The following is a 12,876-nucleotide window of genomic DNA, read 5'->3' on the forward strand; positions in this document are numbered from 1 at the left end:
AAAGAATATTTTTGCTGTTAGATGATCTCGCTCCCCAGTGGCTCCCGCAAGCCACTAGCTCTGAAACAAACGGCCTCGCTGGAGAACGGATGGGCTGCAGCCTTGCCGTTCAAGGCGCCCTCACGCAGAGCCCACGCCCCACCCCGCTGCCTGCCCCTGGGGTTTTGAAAAGGTTCCGGCTCAGAAATGAAAAGGCAAGGCAAGAATAAAGGTTCCAGGTCTGCGAAGCCCTCGTTGGCAGCGGAGGTCTGCTTCTGGTCCGAGCGGGGGGAGAGGATGTCCAGGTTAACGCATCTCACTGCTTAGCTTTGAAGTCGTAAATCAAGAAGATGCCAGCAAAACGGCCTGCCAGGCCAAGAGGACAGCGCAGGGTGCTGGTTTCTAGGAAAACCTGTGGCTTGCTGATGAGGCTCAGGCCTGAGGGGCAGGAAGTGGGAGCAGACAGCAACCCCTGGCAGCAAGCCTCCGCTCCAAGGTTAGCGGAGCACAGCCGCTGAAAAAATGTTCCCGGTAAAACGGCCCCTGCCGTTACAAGAACCACCTGCTTCCAAATTTCCAAGTGGCTAAGTGACCAGGCACGGGCAGGTGTGCACGCGTTCCAGCTAATCCTGCTCCCTGATTCCATGGGCCTTTTGTTCAACAGTCGGATATTTTGATATCAAAACTCAATGAACAATATGCACAGATGTGGGAAATTAACAAAAGATGTCGACAGCTACTTTCGCCTTTGTTCATCCAAATACTGGAACACATTTCCTCCTTCATTTCCTCTTTGTCCTCATTATCGTACACAGAGGAAGTCATCTGATGGTTTGGTTTTGGTAACCTGTTTATTTCTAAACTTGTGTTCCTCTGCCCGGGATTAATGTCTCTGCCCGCCCAGGGACGGGCTATTAATTACCCTAGTGGGAAGGTGACCACCGTCCCCAGCGCCAGACCGGCTGGTGCAATGCGGAGTCAACATAGACATGGGAGCTTGAACAGCTGTCTCGTACTCTCACAGCAAATTAAATGCATGTTAAAAGATTATCTCTTACATTTATCATAACAAGATTTTGCATTTATGTCTTTCTCTCTTTTTAAATAGGAATAAAGATCTCATATACATTTTCTAATTTATTATCTAGTATTTATTATAGGAAGAGAGTTTTGTCTAATCACAACTCATTAAAATCACATATTATTCACAATAACCCACCACTAAAGACTCATCACGGTAGCAAGAAAAAATAAAAAAGTGTTTTTAAAATGAAACTTCATTTTAAGCATTCCTCTTGGAGACAGTCCAACATGTTAAAGAAAGGAGTGGAACGTGTGTAATAAAATACCTTGGCAAAGAAAATTTGCAGGAAGGAAGGAAGGAAGGACGGATGAAAGGGAGGGAGGGAGGGGAGGGAGGGGAAGGGGAGGGAAGGGAAAGGGGAAGAAGGGGAGGAAGGAAAGACGGAAGGAGGGAGGGAGGGAGGAGGGGGGAAGGAAGGGAGGAGGGAAGAAGGAAACCTAATATCAAGGCAAGTTCAAATACTTTACAAAAAATAAGTAGGGATTCTGTGGCCCAGTGAAGAAAGAGAAGGAAAAAAAAAATCAGGCCAAGAATTTACCTACTTTCTCTCATTTTTAAGCATGATTCCTTTTCATCCTCCAGCACTGGGTTCTAACTCACACGTATCTTGTTAGCCAAATGAAGCAGTTCTTTGCCTCCCTGGCGCTCCAGCCAGAACTGATTTTCAGATCATTATTATATGCACAAAGAGGCGACAGCATGGCATGTGTAATTCTCCTGGATGTCACCCATCCACAGCAGGCCACCGGCGCAGGGTTATGAATACTTGGTTTGCTGAGTGAGATGATTCTGGCATAGCTCTGTGGCATTTTCCACATGTTTAGCCTGAAAGAAGACATTTGTTTGGACTATATGCTTCTGTGTACTTTTTTAATGCAATAAAATTGACAGATGACTCCTTTTTGCAACAGGTTTGGAGCAAGAAAATGTGTGGTGGCTCTGCCCTCCCCTTTTTTCTTGATGGCTGTTTAGACAGCAGTCTTAAAAAATCACTAGTCACTAAAATCCCTCATGCCCATTTCATATTGTGTTGATTCATATTAAATTCATGACAACAGAAAAGCAACTTGAGGCACTTTCGGAAATGACCGCGCCTTAGCACGCCTCCCCATCCTCCGGGCTCGGGGGGCCCCGCGCCCATAAAGCTGCCCGCTGTCTTGTGTCATGAAAAGAAACAGCTTTGCCTGGGAAGGCCATTACTGTGTAATGAGGCGTGCAGCAAAATATACCTTCAGCAGCCACTTGATGAAGGCTTGCTGACACACCAGACCAGACAGAAATGGTTTTTTGTATGTTCTTCCTTATTTTGTCCATCAATCACATCATTAGTCAAAGCAGACGAGCCTGTCAGCCGGGCCCAGATGCGGAGTGGCAGGCGATCAGCGGACAGGTGTTCTGGCTCCCCCAAAACGAAATCCTGAAATGAGAAAGGAGCCAAGACCTTGTTTCAAGGGCTGGAATGTCAACGAGAGAGAGAGAGAGAGAGAGAGAAGACACCGATGGGAGGAGTTGGGAAGACCAGCATGGTGTTCCCCTGGTATTGCCTGGCCGAGCCAGGACGGGGGAGAACAAAGCCCGCCCATTCATTTCCTGTGGTCAGTGAGGTGTTCAAATATAATAGTCACAGGCAGTCAGTAAATGAAAGTTCTCTTGTGCCCCTCTTTAGTATCCCAAATGCATACATTTGGGTTGGGTGGTTCTGATGATGCCTCGGGCCACCCAAGCTCATTGAACTGCCTTCCCTGAGGCTGGCTGGGAAAACGCAGGCTCCACACACCCAGCGCTTCCGCTTCAGGGAGCGTGGCTCATTCCCGGGAAAATCAACCTCCCCTCTTCCGGCAACCGCCCCTCCTTCCCAACACATCCTAGGGCTTCTTCCTTCGGGGTATTGCATGTGCGATGCTTTCTGTCTGGAGCCTAACGGGTTAATGAGACTACCCAAATGGAGTCATCCTCCATGGGGAATTTCTGGCTTTTCGAGCAAGCCCCGAGATGAATTTGGGTCATGAGCTCCTTGCTCAGTTACCTCCTGGTTACCAGGAAGGACTAGTTCATCCAGCCCCCACCACCCCACCCCCCTGCCGGCCTCTTCAGCCATAGCGGCCAAGGTGATACTTTGTTAAGTGTCCAGCCCGAACTGTGGTGTTAGCACACACCAGTTTTGGTCTTTCATTGTTAGAATCGACTTCGTTTTTTAAAACATTTTTAGATTTACAAAAGAATTGAGAAGATGAAACAGAATTCCCATGTAAGCAGTTCCCCTTGCCTTTCTAAATCTTAAATGAGTAGGACCCACGTGTCCTTGTCCATGAACCGATATTGATACATTATCATAACTGAAGCCCATGCTTGATTCAGATTTTGTTGGTTTTTACCTGATGGCCTATGTCTGTTCCGGGACCCCCATCCGGGATCCCACATCGCATTTAGCTGCCATGCTGTCCTTTGGCTCTGAGTTGCAACAGTCTCTCGACTCACCTTGATTTTGATGACCTTGACGGTGCTGAGGAGTACTAGCATGTGCTATTTTTGATAAGATTTTTTTTTTAAATTTAGAATATGTGTGTGTGCACCACACGTTTTACACCGATAAATAATAGTGCTGAAAGGGGGGAGGAAAAACATTAGGAGGGAAGGAAGGGAAGGAATTAGGCCCACGGAAAGGTCAGAAGTCTTTACACAGAACCAGGGAGAAGACTCTGACACTCCAATCTCTCCCAGGGTTGACCTTTCCGGAGATGTGCTGAGCAGGAAGGGGGTGATACCTGATACAAGATTCAAACCCACGCTTCCACCTTTAAACGAGAATTAAATCTGTAGATATCTCCTCTGGGGCTTCCAAAAGGAGAGCAAGCACATCATTAATCTAACCAGCCATCGGATGCCACCATGGCCTTGTGCCCTGTGTCTGGGTCCGTGTTTGGGTGAGCGGGGGCTGCCAAGACGTCAGGTTAAGGTCACGTGAGGGTGACATGGGGGTGTGGGCCCAGGAGGACCAGGGCTGTGGCCCACCGGGGGGACCTGACTGCACCCAGCCTCCCAGGAGGACGGGGACAGAAGGTGGCATGTAAACCCAATGGCTTGCAGATGCCTCTCAGCCCTGTGTTCCCCTCTACTGTTCCCTATTTCTTGCCTCTTGCCTTTTCCTCCTTCTCCACAAAGCTCATGGGGGCCAGGGAAGGAAGAGGCAGTCGGGTTGGGCAATGTGTGGTCACTTTTGCCGATTAAGAAAGACCATTCGCTTCTTCCCTCTGTCTCAGTGTCTTAGCGGGGGAAGACATAGTATCTCTTAAAGGGCCTGCAATTGCCAAGGCAGCAAAACCCGCACCAGCCTGGTGCCCATCGCATCCCACCAAGAGCCTGACGCTACACATAAGTGATGTTGTTAAATTACACTTTACAATTCATCCTTGCAAGTACCTCAGCTTTTCCAGCTCATACACATGTTTTATGAGCCTGCCTTTCACCCAGAAGGTCTACAGAAAGTAAAATAAATGAATCTAACACTCTATTCAGCCTGGATCATCTGACATTTATTCTTAGATGGGGCAAGTGACAATTTGAAAGCCATTCTCACACTGTAGGAACTTTCAAGCCTCATGTGCCGTATATAATCAGTCAGTCAATCAATTTTATGGAGTACCTACTGGGTGTTGGTCCAAGTGGAAAGGCCAGTGCCTGCCCTCAGTGAACTTCAGATAGTCGGGAAGTTCCCCTGACCCAGAGATGGTCAACCCAGAGAACAAGCTGAGCTATTTAGATTCTTTTTCTTGGAAATTCAGAAGAGGACCATAGAGCATCTAAGCTAGGTCTCTGTGGCTCCTGGTTGCAGGCCAAGCAAGGTCAGAGTTGTACAGGCCTTGAGAAAAAGAGTAAGGTCATAAGATGAGAGAGAGGGAGAGGGCGTGAGGATACAGATGTGTAGAGAGAGGCTGAATAAAATTCAAGACCAGAGGCCCCAGAGAAAAGGCAGCTGTGTTTCCTGATTCCATCCCTCCTGCTCTCCAGGGGCATTCCCTACCCATGTTTTCAGAGAGAAATACCCTACAACCTTCCAACTGACCTCCATCCTTGCTTAAGCAAGCCTGGAGAGGGGTGTGTTTTTGGTTTCAAATGTCCGTTACTAAGACCACACCTACCAAATGGGCCTTAAATACAGGAAAACGTTTTCTAAGGCAGAGGAAGGAGTAACAGTGGGAAGAGACATCAGAGAGGGCACCACAGTTTGTAAGTGCTGGAAAGACTCAGATAATCAGAAAAGAACAGGTTACTTCATATTCAGAACACTAAGCATAGACGTGATGTCAGTTGAGTGGTCTGTGCCTTCCAAAGATACTGTAGGAAAAATGGTAAAAATCCTGTAAAATCAAAAAAATGGAGTGAATATCTCAAATTCTTTGCTAGGACCTGGAAAGGTCTCCTGCCTCTCCCAGACCCCGCAGGCAGGAACCTGCCGTTCAGGAGATCTCCTATAAGATGCGTCCCTCAGTAACTCATCCTCTGTCCTCCTGGACTCTCAGCACAAGGTTAGAGGTGTGAGGTCATAATGACTGTGTTCTTGAGGACAAAATCAGTCTGTCCTTCTCTCCAAGAGAACACAGTTTGGGAACAAAAATGTTCATTTTCAAGAAAATATTATGTGAATGATGCTACTATAAGAAAGCATATAGTTCTCATGAACGTGTGTGTGTGTGAGAGAGAGAGAGAGAGTTGTTTTGTGAGGGTGTCTAAGAGCCTGAAAACCTCCAGCTGTACAAGTCCACTGGACCAGAACATTCCCCTGCTTTTAGAAGCACCTGTCGATGTATCTCAGAAGCAAAATCATGCTCTGATCTGGGTCTTCTTTCCCAGTGCCTTGAGCTGGACCCTGGGACCTCCTCCCTGAGGATAGTACCATAATGGCCACCATTTATTGGGTCTTATAGAAGGCCAGGTAATGCTGGCACCTTCTGAATGTTCTCATCTGAACACCAACCATATAAGGTGGGAGTTAGTATCCCCACTTTAATAAGCGACTCAGAAAGGCTAACGTAATTTGCAGGAGACAAAGAGTCTGCAAGAGCTAATGCCTGGATGCACAGCTGGTCTCAAGGGCTCCAGGGCCCCTGACCACCACGACATCATGCTGTGCTCCTGGATGTTCAGGGCCCAACGATGGGCAGAATTCATACACCCAAGACCATGAGATTCCAGAGATACCAGCACTGCAGCTCTTCAATTTATAAGTGCCTTGTTAGTGAGCTTTTGCCGGAACTTCCTGCGTCGCAAGGTATATTCCCATTTGTACCAAGAGCAAATAGAAAGACTTACTGTTGCTCAATAAGTGGAGAGGAAAATTGAGGCAAGACTCAGATAGGTGTGAAGAAGGTCAGAAATATGGTTTCATTCATTCTGTTGGCCAAGCTCATTATAGGGCATGACTGTTAGGATGGCCAAGCTGCTGAAGATAACGGGAAGGCAATACATCTGAGGTCCCTGAGGCCATCCTGCACTCAAGTACCAACGCCTGGGCGTGGAAGCCTGGTGTGCCCTGGAGAAAGGCAATGATTCAAGCTTTCAGAAAATGCAATATGCAGCCTGATGCTCTGTAGAGTAATTGCATCCCAGCTCCTTTAGCGGCACAGGACGTGAAGACCGGCCAGCTGCATCAACCTGCACTGCTGGAGACCCTGGGGATGGCACAGAGCTCAAAGCTGAGGGGTCCACATGAAGCAGGGGGTCCTCCAGAATGCTGGTCCAAACGCTGTCATTGATCTCTCCACTCAGCTAGCCTCCAGGCATGTGGATAGTTCCAAAGGTGATGCCAACCTTGTCTTTCCAGGGAGGCTGGAGGCTTAGCAGTGAGCGCCTCTAAGCAGGGGTACCCCTCACACAGGACTTCTGGAATGTTCTGCTTGTCCTGAGTCAACAGAAAGACTTTTTCCACTATGGTGTCTCCCTGCATTCCCAGCATGACTGGGATTGGGTCACCCTGGGCTGCTGAGCACACGTGTTCCCTTGTATTTGTCTGTGGCTGCAGAGCCCAGATGCCCCTGGGGCTCAGGCCCAGCCTCATATACCTCTCTTGCTCCACCCGGAGGCAGTCCAATAGGAGCAGATCAGATGGAGATATGGAGGGCCCTTGGGAAGTCAATAAATAGAGGCCCCTTCACACTGGTATATTTAAATATTTGCTCAGCATTTATTTAGTGAAGTTGGGAAGAAAATGATATTTGGTAATAAAATTGCACACCTTTATTTTTTTTAACTTTTTCTGAGGAATAGATCAACATAAAATTGTGAAAAAATTTAGGCATCACTGAAACATAGAGAACAAATGTATTTATTTATCTTATCCCCACCTCCGTGCTCCTCCCCAAAGGTAAGCACTATGGAACAATTAGAGGTACCTCTTTCCAGTCATTTGTTTCTACACATTTCCATAAATATATATAATGTGTAATATATATGTATGATATATAAATGTAATATATATTATATCGTATTAACCATATACTAAATATATATAGGATTTTCACATAAATAAAGAGATATCGTATATATTAGCTTGGACCCTGATTTTTTTTCACATAATTCATTTCACAGATATTTCAAAACCAATACACATAATTTTTTTAATAGCTGTTTAGTATTCCATAGTATAGATATACCATAATTCATTATAAGATATTTAATATTTAGGTGCTTCTAATTTTTTATTATTACAAATAAGACTTTGGTATAAAATCTTGTATATGTAAGTCTTTGCACGTTCATGGAAGTGTTTCTGTAAACTAGATTTCCAAAATTGAGCTTACTTGTTTGAAGGGCGTGTACATTTTAAATTCAGATGCTTTTATCAAAGGTAGATGGCATGGTATATTTTTTACATCCTTGCCTGCTCAGGATATACTAGTCATTTAGAATTTTGCCATTCTAAGGTATAAAAATGGATAATCTTATTTTAATTTGAATTTCTCTGCTTATTAGAAAATTTGAATGTTTTGAAATATAAGTTATAAATATTGCGCCCAATATATCATTTGTCTTTCCTGCAGAAGATTTTTGTGTGTTTTAATGTAGTCAAATATATCCACCTATTTGTTCAGAGACTCTGGGCTTCATACCTTATTTAGGAGTACTTTTTATGCCCTAAGATTATTTTCTTTTAATTGTCTTTATGAAGTTTTAAATCTATGTTGAAATTTTGCATATCATGAAATACTGAGGTCTAATTTCGAATGAATAGCCGACTATCTTCATCATTGGGTAATTGGTCTGTTTTTCCTCTCCCAACCAAAGTGCTGCCTTTGTCATAAACTAAACCCTCGGTTACATGGTCCTATTTCTTTCCTATTTCCTCCCTCTTCAGAGCCATCGAGCTCTTTCTTTTGTAAGATCACATAGTTGTAATGGCCACACTCTTAGATCAGGTGTGGCAATTTGGTGGGGAAATTAGCCCCCCGCCCCCAGTCAGTCTTCTTTTTTCAAAAGTGTCTTCACGATTCTTCTGTAATGTCTCTCCAAAGGTCTCAGAATCTGCTTGTCACCTTTCTTTAAAAATCTCTTACTGGGATTTGATTGGGAGATGTACCAGACACCACTGTGTGCCAAATATACTCCTCAGCAACCCCCTTTTATTCCAGAGGCTGCTGGATCATTTCCTAAAATAAACTCCCCGCAGGCAAATCTTTGTCTCAGGCTTTACCTCGGGCGAAGAAGTCCTCAGTCCCAGACAGGAGAGCACTGAGTATTGGATAGACAATTAATATGGGGAGATTTGACAAGTTTGCATTATTAAGTCTTCCTACCTCTGATGACTTTTCAGTTATGTTCTCTCCTTTGTGTCCTTTATAAGCATTTATAGTTTTGTTTCTACAAGTCCTGTACATGCACTGTTAGCTTTTTTCTAGATAATGTATGTGTTTTGTTGCTATCAGATGGGTTATTTTCACTATGTATTTCCCAGTTGTTCAGAAATTCTGTTTTTATATATTTATCTTGTATCCAACTACCTTCAAATAATAATTTCAAGGAATTTACTTAGATTTGTCAGGTATGTAAACATATTAATTCTAAATAGTGATTTTTTTTTCTATTACAATATTTTATCTACTCACTTCATTTCTCTATTTAGTGGCTGGGACTTAAATGAGTGTTTTGTCAAGTTTCTTAACAAAAATATTCCTAAGTTTACATGCTTAATTTGTATTTCTTAATCTTTTTATTGGGTTAAAAAGTTTTTTTTTTCCTTTCTTACCTTACTATGGCTTTTAAAAATCATGAATGAGAGATTAATTTTACTTAATGCCTATTCATGTGACTTGTCTATTTTAATCTCTTAATCTCATTAATTACAGAAATAGATTTCTGAAGGTACAACTATCCTTTCATTCCCAAGATAAACTCAACTTAGTAACGAGTTTCATGATTATATCTTATTTAGAGTTTTTGTATCTATGCTCATACATTACAAAAAAAAAGTTCTCTTTTTTATATTACTCTTGCCTTCTAGTGTCAATGAAATATTACCATTGTAGAATGAGTTGGGAAAGTTTCTGTGAAATATAAGTATTATCCATTTTATTGAAGTTTTAGTACAACTTATCTACATATGGTCTAGATCTGGTGCCATTTTTAGGAAAGCTTTTTAGTTTTTATTATTTTGCTATTTAAAAAAGTTCTCTACAAATTCTGCTTTTTTAAGGTTGTCCACTTAAATCAATCTTACTGATTTTTGTATTTACTAGAAAAATTTTCTATTTTGTCTACATTTTAGAATGTTACAACATTCACTTAATTTTATAATCTCCTCATTATCTGAAGTTATATTCTTTTCCCTATTTTTAATATTCTCTATCTTTATATATACTAATTTTTTGACCATACTGGCCAGACATTTTTTGTTTTTTCCAAGAACCAGATATTAAAGATAATGATGCTTTTTAAAAAACTTTCATAACTTTTGGATTTGTTAATATCATCAATGTTTTCCTAATTTCTTTGGGTTTATACTATTATCTTTTCTTCAGCTTCTTGAATTACATATTTGCTTCATTTAATGGCAACCATATTAATTTTCTAGTGTATATACTTAAAATTCTTACAATTGCCATTAGTTTTTTACAAAAATATTTGTATGACTCTTATTTTTCATGAATTTATTATTTTGATTTTATCTCCTTTTTAACTCATGGATTATTTTAGAAGTCTGGATTTTTAATGTGATTTCTTTCTATGATCCATGTCATTTCTGATTTGAGGAGTTTATAGGAATTTTCCTTGTGGCTTAAGTGCATGGTCACTTATTTCATGTGTGTTTGACACTAATGTGAGTTTTCTGTTTGCTTAGAAAAACTGTGTGCACATATGCAAACATATATATAGTCAAGCTTATTACTGATTTGAAAAATCTTTTCTAACATTACTCATTTTTATTTTTCTTAGATTTATTGAGGTATAATTGACACAGTAGTGTGTAAGTCTGAGGTATACGATTTTGGCTCTCATTTTTATTTTAGTCTGTATGTCCTTAATTTATTGAATTCTGAGAGGGGTCAGGCCATTATCTCTCAGTATAAGTAAGGATTTATTACATTCTTTCTATATTTCTATTACTTTTGCTTTGTATGTTATGAAGCTATGATCTTGGGTATATAAAGTTACCTTTTATAAAATGAACTAAAACCTCTTGTCCAATACACTGCTTCTACCTGGTGTACATAACATAGTTTGATGCAGCCTGAATGGAGGCATTATGCCAAGAGTAAAATTTGGTAAAAGACAGAGTCTGAAGGCTTTTCAGTGCTATGCTATAGGTTTTGGCTTTTGTTCTCTATGTAATGGAGTCATCAAAGGGTTAAACCTTGGTCATGATGTGGTCAGCTGTTGTCTTAGAACACTTACTCTGGCTGAATTATGAGAATGCCGGTGTGAGAGGGTAGACAGGCTGACAGCCAGAGAGGGGCAATAGATGTTGAAGAAGTTTCCTATGGAAGATTAATGGGAATAAAGGAGAAGGCTCACATTTAAAGACATACCCTTCACCAACCCTTAGAATCCACATAGCCATTTCACAGAGTAACAGATCCTGCAAACTAACCGACTATGGAGGCCATGGGCAAAGGTACTGAGAGAACCCAAGTGTTCAGTAGTGCAGATAGAAGATTTCCGTTGAAAAGGAGATTATGAAACCATCAGGCTGGAGAGACCGTTCTGGCTGAAAACATGAAGAAACTTCCAAATGGCATAGCAGGTTGATAAGTGATGAACTGACACTTGGGTATTAGGAAAGACAAAACGTATCAGAGGCACGGCCCCCAAACAGACACCGAGAAGGCCGAGCAGTGTCAGTATTAGATCTGAGAGGCTGGATGGGTCAAGTGGGTGGCCATCTGGAGCTCTCTGCTTCCTCTGACCCATAAAGAATGAAAGTGGCACAACAGTATCAAGACGGTCTAGCCATGCTGTCACTGGCTCCCTGCCTCGCTCCTACTGTAGGGGACAAGTGAGCAGACCTGAATCCTAAGCGCCATGCAGCCCAAGCATTATTAAGCTTCCACTTAGAATAGCTGTCTTAGAGGAATGCTGGTCCCTCAAACTCAGGAACAAGTTAGTTCACCTCCTATCACTCAGAAAACAATGCCCAGGCACCCCTCTTGGTGCACCAGCAAGCAGGTGCACAGGGGTACCTCTCTGCCGTGGCCTCCTCGGAGTCACAATTACTTAACAACCCCTCCCTAGGAGGCAGATCAAAATGAAGCTGTAGTTCTCGATGGAGCTAGCAAAATATAGAATGTTCTGGGGAGGGAGAAGGAAGAAAAACAACAGAATAAATTAAACTTGGAATTTCAATGTTGACCTTGAATTTTCCGTCTGTTTTCAGAACTTAGGGTGGGGGGACGTCAAACAATGTCTGTTTCCGATTAATTGTATTCTTTATCATTTTCCTTAAAACACGCCTTTAGAATCAAGAGCCTCTCTGTATTTAAAAAATAAATAAATAAAAGACCAACAAAAGTTCCACCACTTAAGGGCGCCTGGGTGGCTCAGATGGTTGGGCGTCTGCCTTCGGCTCAGGTCATGGTCCCGGGGTCCTGGGATCGAGTCCCACATCGGGCTCCCAGCTCGGCGGGGAGCCTGCTTCTCCCTCTGACCCTCTGCCCTCTCATGCTGTTTCTCTCTCTCTTGCTCTCTAAAAAATAAATAAAATCTTTAAAAAATAAATAAATAAATAAATAAAAAAGTTCCACCACTTAAAACTTGCTTTTTGCCACAGGGAAATGGGCCACTGGTAACAAAGGGTATAAAGAGAACTGCAAACGTCTGTTATTGTTTTATAGAATAGTTTTCCTCTTCAGAAAAGTTATAGAACTAGTCGTTTTGAAAAGGCAATCATCAAATTGTGTTTCGTAAACTGATGAAACAAGCATATACAAATATTTTGTTTGACCAAACAATGTTTTTAAATTTTTTGAATTCTTTCTTAGTGCCAACATTCCAAAATCAAGAGATTTCACATCAAGATCTGAACTCTTTTTGTTTTCAAGACTATAGAGATCTGACAATATTTCACAAATGGCAACTGCCCTTCGGTGGACGCACCCTCCTTCACTGTGACCTGCCTCTTCAGGCTTCGGAGGACAGTTGCCACTTGGCATTACATTTGCATGACACTTGTACGTGACAATAGAATTAAGGATGTGATACCCAGGTTGCTATCCAAGAAAAATAACAGCGACACCATGAAGTCTGAGGGTTTCAAAATAGCTGGTATGTGTTACACCTAGCCAGCTTTACTCACTGTGTCACTCACCCGGACCCCTTCTGAGCCC

Source organism: Neomonachus schauinslandi, chromosome 16 (assembly GCF_002201575.2).
Source record: "Neomonachus schauinslandi chromosome 16, ASM220157v2, whole genome shotgun sequence".
In the NCBI taxonomy this organism is placed as follows: domain Eukaryota; kingdom Metazoa; phylum Chordata; class Mammalia; order Carnivora; family Phocidae; genus Neomonachus; species Neomonachus schauinslandi.